Source organism: Symphalangus syndactylus, chromosome X, assembly GCF_028878055.3.
Source record: "Symphalangus syndactylus isolate Jambi chromosome X, NHGRI_mSymSyn1-v2.1_pri, whole genome shotgun sequence".
Classification (NCBI taxonomy): Eukaryota; Metazoa; Chordata; class Mammalia; order Primates; family Hylobatidae; genus Symphalangus; species Symphalangus syndactylus.
The window spans coordinates 51611655-51625836 of NC_072447.2; positions in this window are offsets into that span (position 1 = coordinate 51611655).

The following is a 14182-nucleotide window of genomic DNA, read 5'->3' on the forward strand; positions in this document are numbered from 1 at the left end:
AGGTACACTAAAATTAACCTTACCTAAAATTGCATCATTCTTGAGAAGTCATTGAGATTGTATTTTTGAAAACTGAGGAAGTAATCTAAAATGAATGAAGAAATAAGACCTAAAAAGTAATGGCTTTACCCCAGGAGAGCAAAGAATGTTCTATGATTATGGCTGGACAGTTGGCTCTGAGAACAACTATTTCAGACAGAAGCAGGGGACAATGCTCCAACAAGATCTACAGGAAATAAAGGAACTTGGTGAAATAAGTAAAGTGATAGAGAATTGGGAACAGCTTGAGCATATGGTAAAAGCATTTGGTGGGAGTTTTAAAAAAAGAATCTATTCAAACATCACTCTAGGAATATTCCCTTTGAGTGGTATAGTCATGACATTAGATTCATAGAGAAAGAAAAATACTCCTAGCACACCATTCAGGTCAATGTTGAAAAGATGTATTTCATAATAATGTAAATGTGTATTGATTTTCTAACTTTAAAATTAATTAACAGACAAATTACAGAAGACTTAGACAAATTACAGAAGACTTAGACTATTAAAAAATAGAATGTAAAGTTATCGACCTCAACAATATAAAAGCACAATGGAGTGGGTGGAATATTGACCACACCTGAGGGAGAAAAAGGATATGTCATCTGTTTATGTAGATATGACAACAGGAAGCTTCATAGAAATAATTTCACATGCCCAGATGTGTCACAGAAGTAGCTGAAAGACACTGGATCTGATAGGGAAAATGGACAGATGACACTTTGTCCAAGAGCCCCACCCAACTCTGTTGACTTATATAAGATTCTGGAATCATGACTCAAATTCCATGGGTGACAGTAAGGCCATAATCCTAAAAAGACTGGGATTAGTTTTCCTGCTACACGATAGAAGGTGCTTAAAAGAGAATTACACTTTGTTAGAGAAAAATAGAGTCATACATCGTGCACACCTCAGTTTGGAGACAGCTTTACAACTACTCTAGATGTGTGCAGTTATTTAATGCAACATTGGAAACATTCTAATTGTTCATCAATAAGAAGTTCTAGTGCAATGTATGTTTACTGCAGCACCGTTTACAATAGCAAAGACTTGGAACCAACCCAAATGTCCATCAATGACAGACTCGATAAAGAAAATGTGGCACATATACACCATGGAATGCTCTGTAGCCATAAAAAAGAATGAGTTCATGTCCTTTGCAGGGACATGGATGAACCTGGAAGCCATCATTCTTAGCAAACTAACACAGGGACAGAAAACCAAACACCACATGTTCTCACTCATAAGTAGGAGTTGAACAATGAGAACACATGGACACAGGGAAGGGAACATCACACACTGGGGCCTGTCAAGGGGAGGAAGAGCATTAAGACAAATACCTAATGTATGCGGGGCTTAATACCTAGATGACGGGTTGATAGGTACAGCAAACCACCATAGTACATGTATACCTACATAACAAACCTGCACGTTCTGCACATGTATCCCAGAATTTAAAGTAAAATTTTAAAAAAAGAAGTTATAGTGCATCCACATACTGGAATACATGTTAAATAGTCATATAGTTAGATCTATATGTGTGACTCTATTCATGTTACAAAACAACACTCTACGTTTATGTGTGTGTGTGTGTGTGTGTGCATGGGGGAATGGTGGCATACACGCACACGCATGTGTTTGGGTGCATATCAAAGGTCTGGAAAGACACACATCAAAGTATTAATATGATAATCTGGGGAAATAAGAGGAATTTGCGTTATGTGAAAGGGAATTTTTATTTTTACTTTATATTATGTATGCTCTGTTGTTTCTGAATATTTTAATTCAGATTATGCATGATCTGATTTGTGCACATATATTGTTTACAAGATGTTAGCCTCTTCTAAATTTTGATAAGAAGTTCATTTCCAGGCCACTCATGTCATCCCTGTTTCAAAAACCCTCGAAGGCTTCCTGCTGCTTCAAGAAAGAGACTTAACTCCTTAATGTGGCTTAAAAGAGATTTCATGATTTGGCTTGTGTTTACTCCTTTTGCTTTACTTCTTCATTTCTTGATAGTATACCTACTGTCAAGGGGGCAATCTCAAAGCTCTTCCAACCTGTCACAGCATTATGTGCAAAGTCTGTAAACTTTAGTTGATACTGAGACGTTTCCATCATTTCTACTGTCAAGCCAGTCAATTATCAGTTAACAGCAAACGACAGACTACTAGCATTGTTTTCCATCTTTCCCTCCAAATCTACACATTCAATAGGCACATGATTTTCTTCCCAAGTGACTATAGGCAACATTTATAACAAACGCTTTGCCTCTGCTTAACAGGGATCTTCATCTTTTCAGCCTTCAATATGTTTCTTTGACACCCACCAACTACCACTCTGTCAAAGTCACTCATTTTAGATTTTGTTACAGTATGCCCTATCCACTGTATCAATTTCTGTTTTACTTAGTCAGCATCTGGTTCTGCTGAAGTAACAACCCCCAAAATCTCAATGGCTTAAAGCAACTAGAGCTTATTTATTGCTACATTATGTGATCATTGCATGTTGACTGGGGCCAACATTTTTCTTTCTTATGGAACCACGCTAAGACGGGCTCTATCTTCTTGCTTCTACAATGTGCCTGGAACTTTACATACTTCACCTTGTTTAATCTTCACAACAATTATTATCTGTGCTTTCTAGGAGAGAAAACTGAGTCATGAAGATATTAAGCAAGTTTCCCAATGTCATGCATCTAAGAAACAAATCAGCTAGGACTTGAATCTGGACAACGTGTTTCCCCCCAAGCTTACCCTATACCTTCGTAAGATATTTATGAAGAGTCATGGTAAATGAATGGAGATAATAAAATTGACTGGGATGGGAGGAAGGGGTAGGGATTTAACTCAAAAACTGACCTTGGAAGAGAATGATAATTTCAAACCTAAAATTTTAATTAGTGACAGTATATAAAAGCAAAATTATGTTATGATGTTAAATAAACAGCTAAAAATTGGGTGAGAATAACATGTCTCTATTTTAGTAATTCCATTTACTCAGCAAAATGCTTAAGGCATGATTCTTTAATCTAGTGCAGTACAGCTTGTATGTCTAGGGCCACTGTGAGTCCTGGAGTGCCTGGGATTATCTGCGTAGATTGGACATGAAGGTTTAATGGCCATGAAGCAGGCAGTATTGCTTGACGCCCTAGGATTTGTATGGGAGAGCTGAGGTAGACGCTCAACACCAGGCAGCATTCTAGGTGGAAAAGAACCACTATAAATGGAAAAAGCTGGCGTCCTCTCACAGACTTTGCTCCGGAAGCTGAACAGAGTGTGGTGGAGAGGAGCCTTTTGAATGTAGCACTGAGTAGTGTGTCCCTTTGTCCCCTGATGCAGGATGAGAGTTCAGGTGTCTGTTATCTAGTTGAGCTCCAGGAAACTGGGAACCGAGAACAGACTATAGAGGACCATCGTGTTTCGAGGTCATGTGGAATTGTCTCTAACACTTGAGGACCATTTCCCAACAGAAAAGCACAGCAATGTCAGTGAGTCCATGAGGCAGGTAACACCTGTAGCGACAGCTACAGCCAGAAGGGATGCCATCCACCTCATTAGTGTAGGACACAGATGATCACTCTCTCCTCCTTGCAAAACTTGCTTCACCTGGCTTTCAGGACCACACACACACTATTCTAGTTTTCTTATTTACTTCACTGCCTGTCCCCAAGTTTTTCCTGTCCCGGTAAATAGAAACTACATTTGCTTAGGCCAAATATTTAGCCTACCCCTGCCTCTTCTTTCTCACACTTACCACATACAATTCATTATTAAATCCTGTCAACTTTCCCTTCAAGCCATTTCCAGAATATGATCCCTTCTCCCACACTTCTTAGTATAGCCACAGTGACCATGTCAATCCTCTGCTCAAAATTGTCAGAGCTGCATCATCTCACAGATATGGTCCTACAAGATCAGATTCCTTGTCACCTATTTGATCTTATTTCCCATCACTCTCTCCATTTCCCACTGAGCTCCAGCTACACTGGCCACCTTGCTGCCCCTCAGACATACTGAAACTAGTGCCACCTTAAGATCTTTACATTTGTGCGCCTCCCCAACTTCCTGGAAAATGTGGCTTGCTCTCTCACCTCCTTCAGGTCACAGCGGAAATGCCATCTTTATTAGAGAAATATGCTCTGACAGTACCATCTAAAATAGCAGCCCTGCCACCATCCCCTCCTTGAATAACTCCCAATCTCCCTCTCTTATTTCTTATTATTGCTTCTCTATAGCACTTATTACCATCTGAACATATTTGTTTATTGTCTGCCTTTTCACTAGAATGTAAGCTGTAGAACAGAAAAGTTTTATTTGCTTCCTGAGAGCCTGGGATTGTTTTGGCACACAGTGAATACAAAGTAAATATTTACTGCATGAATTACTGACCTAACCCCATGTTGCGTGTAGAAAGAGACCAGCGAAGGAGAATGAGTCTTGGGAAGTTAGGCAAAAGAGGTCTTGGAAGGGCCACTGAGGAATCCAAATGAGACACAGCTGAGAGACCTTAAAAAAACAGAAGGAATTGGAATTCCAGTGATTTCTCTGAAAATGAGTTGCTACAAACCAGAGACTGCTGCTGTTTTTCAGGGGCCTGGGAAATGTGGTTCCAGCGTGATGAGTTTAAGGTTTGACATATTTTAATCAGCTTAGCAAAGGCATTCGTTTTATAGAAAAAGCTGGATATCTGTGACTATATATCTTGGGTAGGGGGTCAAAAAGAGCAGCAGAGAGCCATCATTTTGAATCTCAGGGAGAGCACAAACTTCCAGGCTTACATTTACAATACAATCAATGACATCCTTCTGTCCCCTGGTGGCCGCAAAGCTAAACTGCATGAAGAGATAAAGTCTTTGAAGGTAAGAAAACAAAACAATAATTTCAAGGTATTATCTTTGAAAGCCTGTACCAACCATACATGTGTGTGCAATGCATGTGTGTGTGTGTGTTTTAGCATAAAGATCTCCCAAGGTTTCTTTTTCATGAAACATGCCCGTGCTGCCTTACTCTGAGTTCAGCATTAAAGGGGACCAGTTGAATGGAAGACATTACCCTGACAGCTACCTTTTGCTGTAAAACACACCCCCCAGTCCAGACCACAAACAAGCTCCTTTCATAGCCATCTGCCAGGTGTGTTTGTATAACCGATATCTGTTGAAGCTGGGAGGTTTGTATAGGCAACCTTAAAGTCTGGGATTCTACAACTTTATGATGATTCTTTCTCATTCTATCCCCTTCCAGTCTATGAATCTGGGCATCCCAAATTTTCCCACTTCAGGCTTTCACTTGTTGGAAGCATCTACATCCTCTTTGGATTCACTTCTATTTGTCCCATTTTAGTTCTGCAAAGCCCTACAACAAGTATTGTTGAACAAAAAATACCAGAATAGATCCTGCACAGATGAAAAGAATTAATTTAGCATTGTATATCTGTTAGATGCAAGCTTGTATAGATTTAGGTATGTGTAACAGATATCTAAATGTCTGTTCAATTCTTGGTTTGGAGTTGTTAGTCCATGATATTAAAGGTGAAAAAGGTCCTATTCATTTTATAGATGAATTAAGTGCAGTGAAATGATTACTTCAAGATCACATAGCCAATTGGAGGTTGAGCCAGGACTAGAATGCAGGCCTTCTTACACCTTACCAAATGCTGCTGTTGGCAGCAGAGAGACAAAGCTATGAGCATCGACGAAGCTGACCCCAGTGAACAGTGCTCCCTGTGGTTTTAGATAGTTCAACAAACCTCGTTCAGCTCAGCAAACAAGAAACTAAACTTCATGACATCCTTAGTTTTGCTCTGTGCCTGGCTGCCTAGACCTACCAGTCGTGATATCCAGGGGATTCCAACTCCATGACATCTCTTACATTCATCAGTTTTCTTCCTACTTCCACAGAAATTACTGTGGTTCAGAAGAATCATCTAGAAGAAACCCTGTTGCAAGTTCTATGCAGCACACATGTGCCAACACACATACACACACACATGCTCGCATGCACACACACACACACAAACACACACACACACACACACACACACACTACCCATAAGTATATGTAAAGAGAACGGTGGGTATTATATCCCAAGCATGCCAAAAACAGTAGGCCCAGTGTGTATGACTGTTGTGCTTTTTTGGGGGGTAAGCTGTGATTCACAATGAATTCCATTTTAGAATGATAATTTTAAGGGCTGGCACAGGATCTCTTTAGCTATATATGTATACATTGTATATCTATACATGAGAGAGCCACTTGCTATTTTTAAGAATATTGTTTTTTCTCTTCTTGAAACAAAGTATTATTTTTAAATTACAGAAGAAATACTATTTATTAAGATTTAAAAGGTACACCTCCTATAACCCAGTAATCCTACTTCTAAAGTGGATACGTGGACCCAAGGAAGTTTGTACAAAGATATTCATAGCAGCATTGTTTTGTAAGAGTGGGACGGTAGAAACTACCTAAATGTTCATCAATAGGAAAATGAATAAACTGTGTCTTATCCATACTGTAGATACAATATGGCAGCTAAACTCAACAAGGTGAGTCTGTATATACTGACATGAAAAAAAAATCCCCAAGGCATACTGTTCCATAAAAGGAGCAATCTGCAGAATCATATATATTATTTACAATTTAAAAAATTATACATTCATTTATTCATGCAAATGTGCAGAAAAGCCTGGAATCTTATACATCGAAATAACAGTAGATTTTACCTCATGGGAGTACATGGGAAGGGTGGGGGACAAAGAGAAGACAAGATGAAGGGCAAGGGGCATTTTAGGCTTTTGTTATATCATAATGTTTTGGGTGAAAAACAATATCATGTATTGTGTAATTTAAGTATTAAAAATTAATATATAATTGTTTAACTATTTCAAATCATATAATACATAAAGTAAAAAGTGATATTTCATCTTTACTTTTCCATAATTTATTTATCCCTTCCCCTTTTGGTGGACACTTTAAAGTTGTTTTCATTTTTTAAATTTGTTATTACAAAGAAAATTCTTGTTTGCTTTTTTTCTTTTTTTCACTCATGTTATTATTTCTGTAGTATAGATCTCTAATACTCTGGTCATGGAACATAAGCACTTAAGAATTTGACAGATGCTGCCAAATTGCCCTCTAGAAAGAGTATGCTAATGATTCATAGAACATTAGTTCTGTCCATGTAAACTCCCTAGTTTACATTACCAAGCTTGCTACAATAGCAGTTGCACCCAGACGTTCTGATGGGGCCTCAAGTCCAGATGATAGCTGGCTTCATTTCCTTCCCTTTGTTGACCATTGGTGGAACAAGTGCAATGTCTGACCAGATGGCCCAATCAATAGAGGGAGCTGGGGTAGAGTGAGAGAGGCTACTAGAAGAGTCAATCTGCAGGAGCTATGAAACGCTGACAAATTAATGACCCATGGGCTACATGTGACCCACAGACATGTTTCCTTTGGCCTGTATAATGTTGGGCTACACAGTGTGTAAAAAAATACGACTCGGTGGTAAGCATTAAAGGAACAGTGCTTAATCCCCAGCTTGTGATGTTTTCTTTCATGTCGTTCTCTGTGTACAGATTTATCAATTCGTATAAAACCCCTGATATTTCTTTATTTCCTCACTCCTTCCATGAGAGGTAAAGTGGCTCCTTTTTCCCTTTTTCTTTGTAGCTGGTTCACCAGAAGAGCATGTTTCTGCCTTCAACTGGGCAATAATTCAGATTCTGGAGTTTAACATTAGAAAGACTAGCTGCCCTGAGATAAGTTCCATTCTGGAACAGAAAGGTAATATTTTTATTTGAAGCTATCTTTATCTTTGTCTCCCAATTGATTCAGAACTAAACTAGGAAAGAGATGTACTATTTATTGGACCTCCTTAAACCCAAACACCATGTTCTAAAATATGGAAGTTTTGAAATTGAGAGATTGTGCATCATAATTGATATTTCTGGATTTTTTGAAAAAACTGGAAGATTAACCCTGAGCCCTTGTTTCTAAATTGTGTGCTATCCAACTCATCACAGTCCTTACTATTCCCTATTATCTGATACCTAGAATGAGAGACCATTGACATTGAGCCTCATGTGATAATAAAATTGTAGTAGACAGAGTAATACACCCCCCACCATCACAAAGATGTCCACATTCTAATCCTCAGAACCTGTCAATATGTTCATGGCAAAAGGGATTTTGCAGGTGTGATTAAGTATAGGGACAATATCTGGGGTGGGCCCAATATAATCACGAGGTTCCTAATAAGGGAAATATGAAAACAAGAGGCTCAGAGTCAAAAATGATGGAAGCAGAGGTCAGAAAGGAACGGGATTTGAAGACACTACACTGCTACCTTTGAGGGTGCTAGAAGGAATCACTAGCCAAGGAATTTAAGTTGCCTTTAGAAAGCAGAAAAGGCAAGAAAAAGGATTCTCTCCTAGAAGCTCCAGAAAGGAAACATCTCTGCTTATACCTTGATTTTAGATCAGTAAGACCATTTTGAACTTCTGGCTTCCAGAACTGTAAGTGAATAAATTTGTGTTGTTTTAGACCACCAAGTTTAAGTGGCAATTGGAAACTAATTCAAAAGTTAAGGAGAAAGTCAAATACTTCTTATACTGGTATACGTATCACAAGAGGGAAAACAAATTAGATCAAGATGGCTATACATTTCAGTAATAATATGAGAGAGTATTTCTTTGTTTTGTTTTGTTTTTAAGAGACAGTGTGTCACTCTGTCACCCAGGTTGCAGTGCAGTAGTGGCATTCACTGTAACTTCAAACTCCTAACTCAAGAAATCCTACTGCCTCAGCCTACCTAGTAGCTAGGACTACAGGTGCACACCACCACAGCCAGCTAACTTTTAAAATTTTTGTAGAAACCGTGTCTCACTATATTGCCTAGACTGGTCTTGAGCTCCTGGCCCCAAGTGATCCTCTAGTCTCAGCCTCCCAAAGGGCTGGGATTACAGGCATGAGCTACCACTCCCAGCCTACATTGTTGATTATTTAGCCAGCATCCAATACTCCCCTTACCTTTCATTAAAAGTACTCTGATTTTTGTTTAAGTATTTAATGCTCTCCCATATCTTTGATATACTTTAGGGAAAACTAATGCTTCTCTGGTCTAAATGTGATTCTATTCTTGCTACAATGAATCATTCAGGAGCCAAAATTTAAGAAAGTCAATGAATAGAATTTCCAGATTAAGAGATTGGCTCAATATTGGGCATGTGGCTTAATTTTGTTTTTTTTTCTTCCTGTATCATTTCTAGCTAGTGACCTAATTTTTACCAGTGCAAGTCTGTGAAATTGTTTTCTGTTTCTGTATTACAAACAACCTCAAAATGTAATGGATTGGCAGAAGTCAGTTGGAAGATTCTTTTGCTCCACACGGTATAACAGAGTTACTAATGTGCCTACATTTAGCTAGGAGTTTGGCAGGAGGTAGAAATTCCAAAGGTGGCTTTTTATTTTTTGGAGTCCATCTTCAGGTGACTTGTCTTCATTCAGTAGTCTAACCTGAGCTTCTTTATGGTATGGTTAATAGATTTCAAGGAGGAGCATTCCAAGAGACAAGGATGCAAGAACACAAAGAGAAAAATACAATGTATAAATACACTTTTGCTTTTTCATCATACGTCCCATTGGCCAAAGCAAGTCATATGTCCAAGTTCAGAGTCAATAAAGAAAGTGACTACACAAGGGCATGAATACCAGGAGAAGAGATTGATTGCAGGCCACTATCCACCACAGGAATGCTTAGCAGAGGTTTAAGGGAAAGAAATTTTCTTATTTTTAACTATTCAAATATATTTTCTTTCTTCCTCTATTCAATATGGTATACGAATGGGAAGCCTGGATCTGCTTTAGCCGTTTTTGCACAATGATGAAAGTCAGGCTAAGGATAAAGTCAACTAACAGAGTAGGCTAGGCTGAGGATAAACTCAGCAAACAGTGGGACACAAATGAAGCAATCACAGAGAAACAGACCTTAGGCCACAGGATTAAGTCAACCTGAAATACGTTTTATTTCTGGACTTCCAAATAAGTTAATTAAAAGCATTCTAACTATACAGCAAGTGAATTCCATTACTGCATATTTAACATGCAAAAGATGTCTGTTGACAGAGTATAACTTAAACTGCCATTATGAAACAAATCATAAGAACTATGATAGAAACATGGAAGTGTTTAATAATAAAAAAAAAACTAAAAAAAAGAACTGAAATGTCAACAGTGTTTGCTTTGGAAAGCAAATTGGTGATGCTATTAGGAAGTACAGTTATTTATAAAGTAAAAAAAAATTGCTTGTGCAGGAAGTCCTTTTAGATAGAGCATATATAGAGTTTGAGGTGGAGTCAGATGGCCATTTAGAAGCCTCCATCTGGCCAGGCCTGATGACTCACACCTGTAATGCCAGCACTTTGGGAGGCTGAGGCGGGCAGATCACTTGAGGTCAGGAGTTTGAGACCAGCCTGGCCAAAGTGGTGAAACACTGTCTCTACTACAAATACAAAAAATAGCCCAGCGTGGTGGTGCGTGCCTGTAATCCCCGCTACTCAGGAGGCTGAGGCAGGAGAATTATTGCTTGAACCTAGGAGGCAGAGGTTGCAGTGAGCTGAGATCGCACCACTGCACTCCAGCCTGGGCAACAGAGCGAGACTCCATCTCAAACAATAATAATAATAATAGTAATAGTAATAATGGTGGCCAGGTGCGGTGGCTCACGCCTGTAATCCCAGCACTTTGGGAGGCCAAGGCAGGTGGATCACCTGAGGTCAGAAGTTCAAGACCAGCCTGGCCAACATGGTGAAACCCCGTCTCTACTAAAAATACAAAAATTAGCCGGGCATGGTGGCAGGCGCCTATAATCACAGCTACTTGCGAGGCTGAGGCCAAACACCGCATGTTCTCACTCATAAGTGGGAGTCGAACAACGAGAACATATGGGCACAGGGAGGGGTACATCACACACCGGGGCCTGTCGGGAGGTAGGGGGATGGGGAGGGATAGCATTAAGAGAAATACCTAATGTAGATGACGGGTTGATGGGTGCAGCAAACCACCATAGCACATGTATACCTATGTAACAAACCTGCACGTTCCGCACATGTATCCCAGAACTTAAAGTATAATAAAAAATAAAATAAATTTTAAAAAATCTCTGGACACATGTTTCTCTTCCGACATTATAGGCTCTGAAGTAAGAACCACAGTCGTCATATAAACCTGGGGATTGTTACGCAGGCAGTTCCTTCCTACTCATGGCTGTGCCATCAGTGCATTATTAATCAAAGCTTGTTCAATCAACACTCTCTCCTGCCAACGTGTTCAACACAATCTGACATTTACTAAATGTGCTTCAAAGAAAAAAGAAAGAAAACACATGGCAAGATATATGAAAAATACTTAACTTCACTAGTAACAGTAGTAATCAGAGAAATGCAACTATAACAAGATACCTATCAAATTGGCAACAATAAAAAAGTCTAGCAATACCATTTTGGTAAATATATGGAGAAATAGTACCTTCTAGAGGGAATGTAAAATGATGCAACAAATTCAGAGGGTGCTTTGGCATTACACTGCATTTAATAAAGAATGAGATCGCTATAGATGTTGATTTAGCAATATCTAGCTACGTACTCTAGAGAAATCCATATATGTGCACAAGAAGACTTGTCCAAAAATGACTAGTGCAGCATGGTCAATAATAATAAGCAACATAAATGTCCCTCTGCAGGAGAATGGATGAATGGATGCACTGGAATATTATACTTCAGTCAAAATGAATGACATAGAGTATATGTATCAACATGACTAAATCTTTAAATTATAATGTGCAGTAAGAAAAACAAGTTGCAGAATAATATACAATGCATAGTAATACATAAAAATAATACTCTTTTTATGAAGTATGGCAACATACCAAACAATACCATACATTTTTTCTTGGTACATACAAAATTGTAATAGTAAAAAAACATGCAAAGGAATGCTAAGCATCACATTGATGGCAGTGAACACCTCTGGAAAAGAGCAGCTAGAAATGAAAATTGGGGCATGAAGAGATCTTCATCTGGATCTGTAATGTTTATCTTATATTTTAGAAAGAGAAACTAATAAAAATAAATAGGGCAAAATGTTAATGTTTGGTGAAACTGGCTGGAGGATTGTTTTTAAAAAAGAACAAAACAAAACCTCAAGGAGTAATCTGGCCTAGAAACTCCTTCTAGGATTGACAGTGATAAATTGATCCACATTCCTCAAATGGTGGATAGTTGAAAACTGAATTTGAAAACATGCTTTCTAATTATTTTAGATACATCATACTCTGTCACCAATGATAGAGTGAATAAAGAGCAACAGATAAAATTCATGAAATGCAGTGTTGAAAATTAAAGATGATGACATCAAGCAATCAGAATGCTAGAAGTGCCTCAGAAGAAGTTATCCTGGGCCATTTTGCAAAATTTTTATTCATGTTTGGAAGTAACTACATTTATGAACAGCTGTTTCTTCAGGACAAAACTAAGAACTGAATAGAACTATGTAATGCTCCCAGTTAAAGAAATCTAGGCTAAATTCTTTACCGCACATCACAAAGAGAAATAAAAGACCTTGACATTGACATCTTGGGCCTGAAGAAAAATGTTGTTAGACTCAAATGAAAGGATTAGAACATTACAAAAGCAAAACTAAAATTTTCCTGTTTCTATTGGTTTTTAAATTTCAAATTTAAAACATAATTTCCAATGTTGTACAAATTATTAATACTGACATCAAAGCTTAAAAATAAAGCTTAATTCTATTCACAGCAGCTAATTTTTCTTTTTCTTTTTTTTTTTTTGAGACGGAGTCTCGCTCTGTCACCCAGGCTGGAGTGCAGTGGCGCAATCTCGGCTCACTGCAAGCTCCGCCTCCCGGGTTCACGCCATTCTCCTGCCTCAGCCTCTCCGAGTAGCTGGGACTACAGGCGCCCGCCACCACGCCCGGCTAATTTTTTTTTGTATTTTTTAGTAGAGACGGGGTTTCACTGTGGTCTCGATCTCCTGACCTCGTGATCCGTCCACCTCGGCCTCCCAAAGTGCTGGGATTACAAGCGTGAGCCACCGCGCCCGGCCACAGCAGCTAATTTTTCTAATACCATATATATTACCTACCTGCTCCCTGATGGCACACCCTACCCCCTGCAATATGGCTTGGCTGTTCTGGCATCTCACTTTATCTTTCAGTATGTCTCTACCCAGGGTTGTATCAAGGAGGGTAGTCAGAATGGTCCTCCCTGGGCATAAGCAATAAGAGGGTGCATTGTCTGGAGGAAATTTAAAGACAATAATAAAACTGACCAAAAGTTGATCTGCTTTTAAAATGTTTTTGGTATGAAATTATCTTTATTTCACCTTCATTTTTAATTGAAATTTGTATTGATAAATAGACTTTATGCAATTGTAAGAAATAACAGGGAGAGATCCTATGTATTCGTTTCCCAGTTCCCCCAGTGGTTAACATTTTGCAAAACTGGAGCACAATGTCACAGCCAGGATATTGGCATTGATAAAATTTGATTTTATTCAGATTTCCCAGTTTTACTTGTACTCATTTGTGTGTGTATTTAGTTCTACACAATTTTATGATGTCTAGGTTTGTGTATCCACCACCACAGCCAAGATACTGAACAGCTACAACACAAAGATTCCTTGTGTTGCCCCTTTTATAACCATACCGAATTCCCTCCTGCCTCCTGATGGAGGAGGTTCCTCTCCCTTCACCATCTCTGTCCTCTGACATCCACTAATCTGTTCTCCATTTTTTAACTATTGCTTAAAAATTTTTTTTTTTTTTTTTTTTTTTTTGAGACGGAGTCTTGCTCTGTCGCCCAGGCTGGAGTGCAGTGGCACAATCTCGGCTCACTGCAAGCTCTGCCTCCCGGGTTCACACCATTCTGCTGCCTCAGCCTCTCCGAGTAGCTGGGACTACAGGCGCCCGCCACCACGCCCGGCTAATTTTTTTTTTTTTTTTTTTTTGTATTTTTAGTAGAGACGGGGTTTCACCGTGGTCTCGATCTCCTGACCTCGTGATCCGCCCGCCTCGGCCTCCCAAAGTGCTGGGATTACAAGCGTGAGCCACCGCGCCCGGCCGCTTAA